The 13,983-nt window shown below is 39.3% G+C and overlaps 1 protein-coding gene across 1 annotated transcript in view; it reads right to left on the bottom strand.

The window, feature by feature from the left end:
- The window catches only part of KMT2C (lysine (K)-specific methyltransferase 2C), a 179,156-nt gene that overhangs the window by 117,161 nt on the left and 48,012 nt on the right, over positions 1–13,983 (bottom strand). The window lies entirely within an intron of this gene.

Below are 13,983 nucleotides of genomic sequence, written 5' to 3'. Positions count from 1 at the left end.
CACTGCAGTATTCTTGCCTGAAGAATTCCATGGACAGAGGAACCTGGCAGGATACAGTCCACAGGGTCGCAAGAGTCGGACACAACTGAGCGTGAGCACAGACAGCAATCAGTATGATGTAAATCAGTGCACAGAGAATAAGCTAATGAGTGGCAACTACATTGTTAAAGGCACACAAACAAATCTGCACACTTCATTGCAGAAGTCAGTTTCATGTTTCCTTAAAAAGTTGGAGATGTGAAGAAAAATAAAGTCCTCTGACTTTCTGCTTTCCCCATTGTAATCTGCCTCTACTCTCTTGCAAGTGGTAAAATCAAAGAAATGTCTCAAACAAACAGCAGAGGAACTCTACGGAATGTGAAATGTGTTAAGAAGTCAGTATGATTATCCACTGAGCCAATGTACTTACTCAGCTTTCCTTAAGAATAATCAATGAACATCCTCATCCTCCCAAGCCCACTTTGGGCATCAGGAGTCTGCTGGGTGGCCTGCATCACACAGTATAAAATCTCCCTCTGCATGTAGGAGATGCTTACTTGCCATATGCTTCCGTTTCAGTATTTATGCTATTGCATGATAATTGCTTATTGGTCTTTTTTCACCTTGGTCCAAGATCCTTGAGTAGAGCAAGCAGATTGTACTATCTTTGTATTCTCAGCACCATGAATACTGCCTGATATAGAAAGGCACTAACAAACTGATGTTCATATTTATGTACACTAAATGAACTACATTTTTGGTCATAACAGAGCTGAAATAACTGAAGCCAAATGAAACAATATATGGTAAAACTGAGCCTCATGTAATACGGTAAAATTGCTAACATTACCATGGATATCTTCACATGCTTATATACTGATTCTATATTCTGCTAGTCAATTAGAGAATACAATAGGTTTTAAGTTATAAATAATTTCAATGTCTTGCACGTAAATCTACGTAAGATATCACATGCCATCAAGCTCTTGCTTTAACCATCAAGCCACTACACTAAATGAATGTAAGAAAGCTAACTGCCTCTTGGTGTGTCTTCTACACATTTTGGCGGCAGGAACAAGCCAGCTGCAGCTTCTGAGTAACTTACGTGTGCACGCTCAGGGGCTCAGCCGTGTCCTGCTCTCTGAGACCCCATGGACGAGAGCCAACCAGGCTCTTCTTTAAATAGAATTTTCCAGGCGAGAAAACTAGAGTGGGTTGCTGTTTCCTACTCTAGGGGATCTTCTGGCCCAGGAACTGAACCCCATCTCCAGCATTGGCAGGAAGATTCTTTACCACTCAGTCACCTGGGAAGCCCAAAGAACTCAAACACGAGCTGTATTTGTGACATTTAACTTATACTTAATGTCCTCAAGTTCAGAGACTAACCACACATTTCAGCTGTCCTTTTGTACTCAAAGATATTACTGCACTTAAAAAAAACTGAAGGAATTAAGTATAATAATCAGCTTTTTCCAAACTAAATATATCTTTATGTCATACCCTCCAATGGTATCTAAACGTGTTAGTTATATTAACAGAACCCAGAATTAGAGACACATATGGTATCTGGGTAATCTGAGTATCCTTGAGTCATGCTGCAAACGCCAAGATAATGCTGATGGAGGAAAGTGGATGTATACATTCAGTCAACCACTGAAAATCTTTTATTAACTCATTAACATCACAAAATAAGTCTGCTAAACTGTTAAAATCTAGAATCTCCATTATTTTTATAGTACATGGCGAGTTGTACAGAAGCCTTGTGCTCTAAAAATAATTTTGTCAAATAAAATATAATAACTTGTATTTAACTGCATAAGGAAACAAAATAATTTAAATTGATTCTTTTCCCACTGTCTGTATCATTTTAGAAACGTTAACGTGTTCTCTTAATCATATTTGCAATGGAAAATATTACATGACATTAGCTAAACTACTATGTGAAGATCTGGAATGTATCCAACATACTAATTTATAAATACATACAAAGATATCAGGGAATAAAGGAAGAGAAATAAAGTACTAGCTGCATTTAACTGAACGCTTCAAACCCATCTGTTGTAACAGCACAGCTAATGAAAGACATTTGGCATTGAAAGAAAATATATACTTTCTATATAGACTGTATCTTTTTGAATCAAATAAATGCATCTGTAAAATTGTAGAAAATGTCAAAGAATCTCCAAAAGGAACTTCTCTAAACATCAGCACCCTCATATACTACATGTCAGAAATCAAACAAATTATAAGCTAACAAGTTATAAACAATTACAAAGTGACTTAACATCTAGTGAGAAGAAGGTAAAGTAAATAGCTCTTAAATGGCTTATCAACTAAACAATTTATTTTACTCAATATTTAAAATTCCTGAATAATTTTTTCTACTTTTTTAATCATTAAAAAAAGAGAGAAGGAGACAGAGAGATAAAAAGAAAAGTGTTATAATATCTTTTGACATTTGTCCAAGAACATATCCAAGAGAAAACTCTCGATGACAGTTCATATTACAAGAGTTCTCCCCTGTAAGAAAGATCTGAGGAACTCCCAAAACTTTAATTTCACTAAATAAAAATAAGGCTCTTCCCAAATAAATTTGCACTATCCAACAAAATACAATCAGCAAAATTTCAGAAATTAAAGATGAATTATGAAGCACTAACAAAAATTTTCAGGTATTTCAAAGCTCGTTCAATTAATTATCATGTGTTTATTCTATATCAACTGCGGTAATTGTCTACATGCTCTAAGAAGTATAAAATCCTACTAGTTTTCCACACATCAAACTGTTTTTCAGTTCAGTTCAGTTACTCAGTCGTGTTCGACTCTTTGCAACCCCACAGAGTGCAGCACACCAGGCCTCCCTGTTCACCACCAATTCCCAGAGCTTGCTCAAACTCATCTACATTGAGTCGATGATGCCATCTGACCATCTCATCCTGTGTCCCCTTCTCCTCCAGCCTTCGATCTTTCCCAGCATCAGGGTTTTTTCCCGTCAGTCAGTTCTTCCCTTCAAGTGGTCTAAGTACTGGAGTTTTAGCTTCAGCATCAGTCCTTCCAATGAATATTTAGGACTGATTTCCTTTAGAAAGAACTGATTGGATCTCCTTGCAGTCCAAGGGACTCTCAAGAGTCTTCTCCAACACCACAGTTCAAAAGCATCAATTCTTCAGCGCTCAGCTTTCCTTATAGTCCAACTCCACATCCATACATGACCACTGGAAAAACCATAGCTTTGACTAGATGGACCTTTGTTGCCAAAGTAATGTCTCTGCTTTTTTAATATGCTGTCTACGTTGGTCACAGCTTTTCTTCTAAGGAAGAAAACTGCTTATAACCTTTACCAAATTTTCTTCTTATTAGTCAACTAGGATTCTCCCAGAATGCAGTCAGTAATTAAAAATGAAGACAGAAAGTAAGAAAAAAATATAAAACAGACATGTGAAACTGATCAGAATGGTCCAATGTCTGTCTATTACAAAGCACCAGAAGAGAGAATGGAACAATTATGGTCAAAGTACTCTAGAAAATTTATGATAATATGTAACATCAGAGGTAACATTGATTAAACATACTTTCCATTTAATAGATGAGGAAGGTGAAAGACAAGAGCCAATTTTATTCTGTTCCACTGATATCTGTATCACTACAAAAAACACCTGCCTGAACAAAGACCAGCTTCTGATTAAGATGTCTTACACCTAGAAACACTGGCACAATTTTTAAGATAAAAGAGGAAATTTTAGTAGTCCCACCAAGAAGAAAACAAGGCATTTACAAAGGAAAGAGAATCAGGCATTGCTTTTCACTGGCAATATTAAACACAAAAACAAAAAGCAGTATCTTTCAAAGTCTACAAAAAAATTATTTGAACCTAAAATTTTAATACCTGCGACATTACTGTAAAATTTAGATAATAAATGTAAATAGGATAAAGTCCGTATTAAAAAAATAGCAACTTTTAAAAAGAGTAATTTTATGTATTTATTTTTGGCTGTACTGAGTCTTGGTCACCACTCGGGGTTTTCTCTAGCTGTGGAGAGCATGAGCTTCCACAGAAGAATGCTGCTATTCGTTGAGGGGCGGGGGCTTCTCCTCACAGTGGCTCCTCTGGTGGTGGGGCACGGGCTGTTCAGTCGCTGGGTTCCTGGGCTCTAGGACACAGGCTCAGTAGCTGTGGCGCACCAGCATAGCTGCCCCAAGGCATGTGCGATCTTTCTGGATCAGGGATCAAACCTGTGTCTCCTGAATTGGCAGGTGGATTCTTTACCACTGAGCCACCAGGGAAACCCCAAAAATAGCAACTTTCAAAATGTGCAAAAGATACTTTATATACACGAGTGCACACACTTATTGTAGATATAAATACACATAAAGCTTTTATTTATGTGTAGAAATATATATACACACAATGTGAATGAGGCACAGTAACACAAGATATTCAAAGATAATGAGCTAGGGGCAAACAGCAGACAATTGCTATCAAAACAAAAGCAGGTTTAGCAATTATTGATCATAAAAATAGGGTTCAAATCAAAAAGCAGTGAGCAGGGCAAAGATAAAGTTCACATTAAATGAGTCTAATGTTAGAATGAAAATCTCAACAGAAGAATAGTCATTAAAGTTCACATGCCCAATGAATTTCTTTAATAAAGCTAACTTCAACTTTAAAAAAAAGTTTTAATACTACAATAAAAATTTGTTTACAAAAAACAGTAAAGCTAAATAGAAATATATAAATAGACTGGATTTAACACAGCTCTCAGAAATCAAGATAATTTATTCAGTTCAGTTCAGTCACGCAGTAGTGTCCGACCCTTTGCGACCCCATGAATCACAGCATGCCAGGCCTCCTTGTCCATCACGATCTCCTGGAGTTCACTCAAACTCACGTCCATCAAGTCGGTGATGCCATCCAGCCATCTTATCCTCTGTCATTCCCTTCTCCTCCTGCCCCCAATCCCTCCCAGCATCAGAGTCTTTTCCAATGAGTCAACTCTTCGCATGAGGTGGCCAAAGTACTGGAGTTTCAGCTTTAGCATCATTCCTTCCAAAGAAATCCCAGGGCTGATCTCCTTCAGAATGGACTGGATGGATCTCCTTGCAGTCCAAGGGACTCTCAAGAGTCTTCTCCAACACCACAGTTCAAAAGCATCAATTCTTTGGCGCTCAGCTTTCTACACAGTCCAACTCTCGCATCCATACATGACCACAGGAAAAACCATAGCCTTGACTAGACGACCTTTGTTGGCAAAGTAATGTCTCTGCTTTTGAATATGCTATCTAGGTTGGTCATAACTTTTTTTCCAAGGAGTAAGCATCTTTTTAATTTCATGGCTGCAATCACCATCTGCAGTGATTTTGGAGCCCCCAAAAATAAAGTCTGACACTTGTTTCCACTGTTTCCCCATTTATTTTCCATGAAGTGATGGGACTAGATGCCATGATCTTAGTTTTCTGAACACTGAGCTTTAAGCCAACTTTTTCACGCTCCTCTTTCACTTTCATCAAGAGGCTTTTGAGTTCCTCTTCACTTTCTGCCATAAAGGTGGTGTCATCTGCATATCTGAGGTTATTGATATTTCTCCCGGCAATCTTGATTCCAGCTTTGTGTTTCATCCAGACCAGCATTTCTCATGATGTACTCTGCATATAAGTTAAATAAGCACAGTGACAATATACAGCCTTGATGTACTCCTTTTCCTATTTGTAATCACTCTGTTGTTCCATGTCCAGTTCTAACTGTTGCTTCCTGATCTGCATACAGGTTACTCAAGAGCCAGGTCAGGTGGTCTGGTATTCCCATCTCTTGAAGAATTTTCCACAGTTTATTGTGATCCACACAGTCAAAGGCTTTGGCATAGTCAATCAAGCATAAATAGATGTTTTTCTGGAACTCTCTTGCTTTTTCCATGATCCAGCAGATGTTGGCAATTTGTTCTCTGGTTCCTCTGCCTTTTCTAAAACCAGCTTGAACATCTGGAAGTTCACGGTTCACGTATTGCTGAAGCCTGGCTTGGAGAATTTTGAGCATTACTTTACTAGCGTGTGAGATGAGTGCAATTAACGATGGTCAAATCTAATTCCAATTTATACATAGATAGATCTCCAAATTCCAAAAATAGTAAATATACAATCTATTTAAATGTACACAGAATTCTTTTTAACTCACAATATCAAGGGTTCCCTGGTGACTCAACTGGTAAAGAATCCACCTGCAATGTGGATTTGAACTTGGGTTCGATCCCTGGGTTGGGAACATCATCTAGAAAAGGGAAAGGCTACCCACTCCAGTATTCTTGCCTGGACAATCCCATGGACTTTACAGTCCATGGGGTCGCAAAGAGTCAGATACAACTGAGCGACTTTCACCTTCACCTTCATATATGGCTATAACAAAATCCAACCAATTCAAAAAATCAGGTATTTCCTAGGTCTTGTTTTTTAAAGCACTTATGTCCTAAACCTAACACATTAATAATTATAAATTCACAATATAAGGATAAACTCCTGAAATCTATTCATCCACTAGAAAAACTGAAAACTTTCTTCAATAGCAGCAGATGGCCTTTAAATCAAAAGAATATATATATTATTTTTGAAGTGATTAAATAAGAAACATGTCAAAATCCTTGAGATATGGCAAATTTAGCTCAGAAATAAAAAATACGGCTTGAAAAAGGCAAAACTCAGGGGACTTCCCTGGCAATCCAGTGGTTAGGACTCTGCCCTTCCACCACAGAAGCACATGCTCAGGGACATAAGATCCCACATGTCACACAGCGTGGGCAAACAGGGAAACCTCAAGACCAAACAAAAATAAGTAAAGCTAGACACCAGAACTAAGCCAGTAAGAATCAGCACGTAATACATAGGATGAGCCATCTAAGGAAGTCAACCCACCCTAATCCCATGTTCAGGAAGATGATAAATGACATTCACGGGCTTCCCAGGTGGCACTAGTGGTAAAGAACCCACCTCCTAATGCAGGAGACACAAGAGACGCGGGTTCGACCCCTGGGTCAGGAAGATCTCTTGGAGTAGGAAATGGCAACTCACTCCAGTATTCTGGCCTGGAAAACACCATGGACAGAGAAGCCTGGCGGGCTACAGTGCATAGGGTAGCACAGAGCCGGACACGACTGAAGCAACTTAGCATGCACGCACGCAGTCTAGTCACATGATTCTTTAAAAGCACAGATTTTTCTCCAACTGGTAGCAGAAAGGGAAGTCAAAGAAATTCAAAGCAAGTGAAGGATTTCAGCACCACAAGGATGTCTCTGAAGATGAAAGAAGCCACATAGAAAGACCAGAGAGTGCCCCGAGGAGCTGAAAGGAACCCCAGGTGAATGGCCAAGAAAGAAATGGGGACCTTGGTCCTAAGACTGCACAGAACTGAACTCTGACCCCATGAGCTAAGTGAGCTTAAAAGAGGATTCCTCCTAAACCTCTGGACAAACACCCAGCCTGATAGATCTCTTATTTTGAGCCCTGTGGGATCCTACACAAAAAGCACTGTTGAGCCGGCCCAAACTTCTCATCTACAAGTGGGTGCTGTTTTAGACCATTAAACTTATGGTCACTTTTATACAGCAACAGATAACAGTATTCCAAGGCCCTCCATGATTTAGTATCTGCCAAGCAAATATTTAAAAAAAATTTTTGTCATGATACTTAACATTACACAGTGTCTTCCTTACTCAATGCTATGAAGTAAACAGGGTTGTTGTTGTTCAATTGCTAAGTCATGTCTGACTCTTTGTGACCCCATGAACTGCAGCATGCCAGGCTTCCCTGTCCTCCACTATCTCCAGGAGTTTGCTCAGATTCATGACCACTGAGTCGCTGCTGCTATCCAATCATCTCATCCTCTGTTGCCCCCTTCTTCTCCTGTCCTCAATCTTTCCAGCATCAGGGCCTTTTCCAATGGGTTGGCTTTTCGCATCAGGCAGCTAAAATACTGGAGCTTCAGCTTCAGCATCAGTCCTTCCTATGAATAATCAGGGTTGATTTCCTTTAGGACTGACTGGTTTAATCTCCTTGCTGTCCAAGGGACTCTCAAAAGTCCTTTCCAGCAGCACCATTTGAAAGCATCAATTCTCCAATGCTCAGCCTTCTTTATGGTCCAGCCTCTCACATCCATACATGACTACTGGAAAAAACTTAGCTTTGACTACATGGAAAGCAAGGATATCAAACCAGTCAGCCCTAAAGGAAATCAACCCCAAATATTCATTGGAAGGACTGATGCTAAGGCGCCAATACTTTGGCCACCTGATGCGAACAGTTGACTCACAGGAAAAGACCCTGATGCTGGAAAAGATAAGAGGGCAGGAGGAGAAGTGGGCAACAGAGGATGAGATGGTTGGATGGCATTACTGACTCAATGGACATGAGTTTGCGCAAACTCCAGGAGACAAATGAACGACAGGGAAGCCTGGCGGCCTGCAGTTTATGGTGTCACAAAGAGTCAGACAAGTCGTGCTGACTGAACAATAACCTTTGTCAGCAAACTGATGTTCTGCTTTTTTAATACACTGTCTAGGTTTGTCATAGCTTTCCTCCCAAGGAGCAAGCGTCTTTTAATTTCATAGCTGCAGTCACCGTCCACAGTAAACAGGGTAAATGTTTTAAACTCCATCTTCAACATATAGAAGCAAACCTCAGAGGCTATCCTAAGGCAAGCATTCCTGAGCCCACAAATGTGCCCTCTCCCTACTGGGTCAAGACTACAGTGAATTTTCAGGTGGACAGAAGCACTCACAAATCAGAAGCCTTAAACCAAGAGTCCTCTAACATCTATAATCTTTAATCTATAGTTCCCTAACAGCTTTAACCAAAAATAAAAACATGAATAAACCTGACTCCATAAAACTTTTAAACTTTTATATGGTAAACACATACACATCTTAGAGAAAATAAAATGACAAAAAAAAAAAACCCTGAATTTTAATTACAAATTTCTAGTATCCTGAATATAAAAGATTATAAAAATGAAAGCAACTTCAAAACAATGACACTTTATACACACCAATAATTTAGAGAAGACAGAAAATTGGCCAATAAAACACATAACATACAGGATGAAGTGAACAACTATGCCAAGCATTTAACAAATATTACCTTATTTAACAACCACCATTTTAGGTAGGTACCATGACTTTTGATTTTTATAAATGAAGAGCAGAAGTCAAATTCCTTGCCCACGCTCACAATGCCATGAAGAGGAACTGAACTTGAGGAATTCACAAATAGTTAGATATGGGTAAGTAACGCAAATTCCACTAACCTAACCCCAGAACATAATAAATATACTTTGTCTCGTTTACATGATGACTCTCACTCATAAGAAAAAAAGAAGAAAAGAAGAAAATTTAAATTAGAATGCCATTAAATGTTAATCCTTGGGGCCTGGAATGTTCACAAAACACAAGTCATAACAATCCCAGACTGGAAAGCCCCACAAATGCCCAATAAGAAAAATGGAGATAAATTATTTTTTTTTTTTCACAACAGAATACTATACAACAATGACAATAAATGAATAATATTACAAACAATAATTCGAGTGAATCTCACAAGTATAATAGCGTGTAAAAAAAAGACACCAGGCATGGTGCAGCCCATGGGGTCGCAAAGAGGGACATGACTGAGCAACTGAACAGCAACAACAAGGCTACGTTGCTTCAGTCATGTCCGACTCTGTGCAGCCCCAGGGACTGAGCCCTCCAGGCTGCTCTGTCGATGGGATTCTCCAGGCAAGAATACTGGAGTGGGCTGACATGCCCTCCTCCAGGGGACCTTTCCGACCCAGGGATCGAATCCTCCTCTCTTATGTCTCCAGCACTGGTAGCAGGGTTCTTTACCACTAGCGCCGCCTGGAAGCGCCATTGTATCAGCACAGAAACAGGCAAGACTCATCTATGTTGTAGGCAGTGATAACAGAGCTCAGCTTGGAGGAGTTGCAAGCAGTGATCCGAAGGCAGCATGAAAACAAATTTCAGTGTTTCCACCTGTCTCACAAACAGAGTAGTGACAGCGTAGACTTCCATTACTCTCCACTGACAAGTAAGAGCCACTGGAGAAAATTACTTTCACAGAAGTGTGATCAGTAAAAACATTAATGCCATCAACTAAAATGCTTATAGCAACTGACTATGTATTAACATAGTACTTACCTAATCATAGCAAATAACTCAAAATATCTTCTGTACTAGTAGTAGGCTCAAAAGATGATGGCAAAAAGCAATGAAGATATTAAATCTCATTTCAGATTACTAGTTTTGAATGTGTAATACGAGTATAGTTATTTCAGAGCTCTTTTAAATTGATACACAAATAAACAACTTACCTTTTTCTTATACCTTTTTTAGGTAGAGGAGCTATTAATCAAAGTTAAAAGTTACAATTATAGGTTGGACAGGGGAATAAAAAAAATTTAAATGTTACAACAAGCTAATGGACTGAATTTAAACATATCAATATGAATTCATGTTTTTAAAAATATGTATCTTTTTGTATGTGTGTGTGGCTTATTTCTGACCAAGAGTCAAGATAATTCAAGACAATCATAGTCTTAGAATTATGCTGGAACAACTAAATATCCACGTTGGAAACAAAAAACCTTAAACCTTAGCTTATATTCTCACTATCATACATGCAATTTAACTATAAAATGAATAAATAACCTTAAAGTTACTTTAGAATTGGAGAAGAAAATGGCAACCCACTCCAATGTTCTTGCCTGAAAAATCCCACGGACAGAGGAGCCTGGCAGGATACATTCCATGGGGTTGCAAGAGTCAAGACACATCTCAGGGACTAAACAATAACCACCACCTTGGAATATGCAGGAAAACTTGGACTATTTCTAATATAAGGCATAATGAGCATAATCATAAGACAAAATGACAAATAACAAACCATCAAAATTAGACACTCAGCTCTTTCAAAAAATACTTAAAAAGGAAAACAAGTCACAGATTCAACAAAAATATCTGCAAAATACACTTCTAATGAATGTCTTCTACGGCAACAATATAAAGAACTCTTATAGCTCAAAAGTAAGAAGACAAATCAACTGGAAAATGGGGGAGTCTGGAGCAAAAGATCTGAACAGACACCTGACTGAAGATGTGTTCTATTTCCTTCACTTCAGTTCAGTTGCTCAGTCGTGTTCGACTCTTTGTGACCCCATGAACCACAGCATGCAAGGCCTTCCTGTCCATCGCCAACTCCAGGAGTTTACCCAAACCCACGTCCATCGAGTTGATGATGCCATCCAACCACCTCATCCTCTGTCGTCCCTTTCTCCTCCTGCCCTCAATCTTTCCCAGCATCAGGGTCTTTTCCAATGAGTCGGTTCTTCGCTTCAGGTGGCCAAAGTATTGGAGTTTCAGCCTCAGCATCAGTCCTTCCAATGAACACCCAGGACTGATCTCCTTTAGCATGAACTGGCTGGATTTCCTTGCAGTTCAAAGGACTCTCAAGAGTCTTCTCCAACACCACAGTTCAAAAGCATCAATTCTTCAGCGCTCAGCTTCCTTTATAGTACAACTCTCACATCCATACATGACTACTAGAAAAACCACAGCCTTGACTAGAAGGACCTTTGTTGGCAAAGTAATGTCTCTGCTTTTTAATATGCTGTCTAGGTTGGTCATCACTTTTCTTCCAAGGAGTAAGTGTCTTTTAATTAATCCTGGCTTGGAGAATTTTAAGCATTACTTTACCAGCATGTGAGATGAGTGCAATTGTGTGGTAGTTTGAGCACTCTTTGGCATTGCCTTTCTTTGGGATTGGAATGAAAACTGACCTTTTCCAGTCCTGTGGCCACTGCTGAATTTTCCAAATTTGCTGGCATATTGAGTGCAGCACTTTCACAGCATCATCTTTCAGGATTTGAAATAGCTCAACTGGAATTTCATCACCTCTACTAGCTTTGTTCATAGTGATGCTTCCTAAGGCCCACTTGACTTCACATTCCAGGATGTCTGGCTGTAGGTGAGTAATCACACCATCGTGATTATCTGGGTCGTGAAGATCTTTTTCGTACAGTTCTTCTGTGTATTCTTGCCACCTCTTCTTAATATCCAGAAGTGCAAAATCCTCAAGCCCACAATGAAGTATCACTATACACCAACCAACCAAAATGGCTGAAACTTAGAAATACCAACAACGCCCAGTGGTGGTAATAACGCAGAACATCGTGTTACATGTGTGTTCACAGCCACTGCATAAATATAAGAGCACCAAACAGGAAGAAATCTCTCAGCTGGTGAACGGATGAATCCCCAAACAGCTATGCTAAGTACAAAAGACAGAAAAGATTTCTGGATGATTCCATTTACAAATCAGTCTGGAGAAGGCAGAAAAAGTTAAAAAAAAAAAAAAAAAAAACTTCAGGAAGAGAAACAGATCTAATTATGAGTGCCCAGGAGCTGGGGAAGTGGGAGGGGACTGGCGTGAAAGGGCCATGAGTGAGCTCTGTAGGGTAAAGGAAATAGTCTGTACCTTGACTATGATGGTGGTTACATACACTGTACTTTTTTCTTGAAATATGTTCAACGGTATGATTGGAAGGAGTAAGTTATATTGTATATAAAATATACTTTAATCAAAGAATGACTCACTCAGGGGAAAAAAAAAAAAAGCAATTTATTTATTGGGTAAGGGCAAACAGGCCAGTATCAGAATAACTTTCTTGGAAGCAAAATTTGTAAAATCTCAGTAACATATAAAACCTATATACTTGAAGTCACTTGTGAACAACCAAGCCTGTAATGGCAGGACATTAGACTCCTGACAAGAAAGAACATCACAGGCTAAGATCCATATTTAAAGGGGTTTCAGCTAAGGCCATTTCCTAGTGTGCACGGAAGGGGCAGAGTGGTACCAGATCTCAAACTGACAACATCAGTCTTACTGGGGTGAGAAGACAGGAAGAGATCAACAATGACGGAAAGGATGGAACTTGAGAGGAAGGCTTGCAGGGTGGAAGCCACAGCAAAGCAAGCCCCCCAGACTCTCAAAACCACGGATATCGCGTTCACAGAGAGAGACTGCGCAGTTCAGGGAGAGTCACAGCTGAGCTGTGAGCTGAAGGGACTAAGGGAGACTGCTGATGCGCTGGCTGCTGAGATGATGGAGTTTGGACTTTTAAGGCCAGCAATAATCAAAGTCTCCCAAAAAAGAAAAAAACAAAAATGATATGGACAAAAAAAAAGAGGAAAATGGGACCCGCAAAGAAAAAAAGTATGTATCCAATAGAAAATGACAAGATAAACAGAAGAGTTTAGAGCAGCTACTGGAAATATGTTCAACAACGTACAGGAAAAAGCTGGTCATAATCAGCAGGAGAACAACAGAAGATATGAAAGTTACACGGTGAAACCCCACAGAGATTCCTACACATAGGAATTTAGATAAAAATTTCAGTGGGTGTGCTTAACAAAGAGAATGGAAATGACAGAAGAAATAGTCACTGACCTTGAAAACAAAGTGTTCGTCCCTTTGGAGGAAGAAACTGTAAAATTATTGAAAAATTAACACGGCCTCAGTAACCTACGTCAATACTCAACACGATCAAATGTATTGATACACATGTATTGAGAGCTGAAGAGGAGAGAGAAAATGGGACCAAAACAGAATACAAAGAGGCCAAACTTTTCACATAATTGGTGGGAAAAAAAACTTAGAATTTTCAGAAGCTCAACAAACCCCACGCAGTAAGAATACAGAGAAAATCACCCCCAGGCACAGCATGCTGACTGCTGAAACCAGAAAGCCCTGGAAGTACTCCGAGGTGCTCTGAGGCTGGATTTTCCTTGTGTTCTTCAACCAAACCAGCGTATTTTAACACGCTGAACACAGAAGCCCATAGGAGAATTCAGCTCTCTTCTGTTACTGTACACATTGGTGTTTCAAAACGAGAGCATAAAGGTATCCTGAGAGCAAAAAGTTTGGGAACGCTGTATCATAACGGTATATAAACAGCAACGAAACTGC

The sequence above is a fragment of the Bison bison genome, unplaced genomic scaffold (assembly GCF_000754665.1).
Source record: "Bison bison bison isolate TAMUID 2011002044 unplaced genomic scaffold, Bison_UMD1.0 scf7180017864379, whole genome shotgun sequence".
Classification (NCBI taxonomy): Eukaryota; Metazoa; Chordata; class Mammalia; order Artiodactyla; family Bovidae; genus Bison; species Bison bison.
The sequence above is the reverse complement of the archived record's forward strand: the minus strand, read 5'-3'. Positions and strand labels throughout refer to the sequence as shown.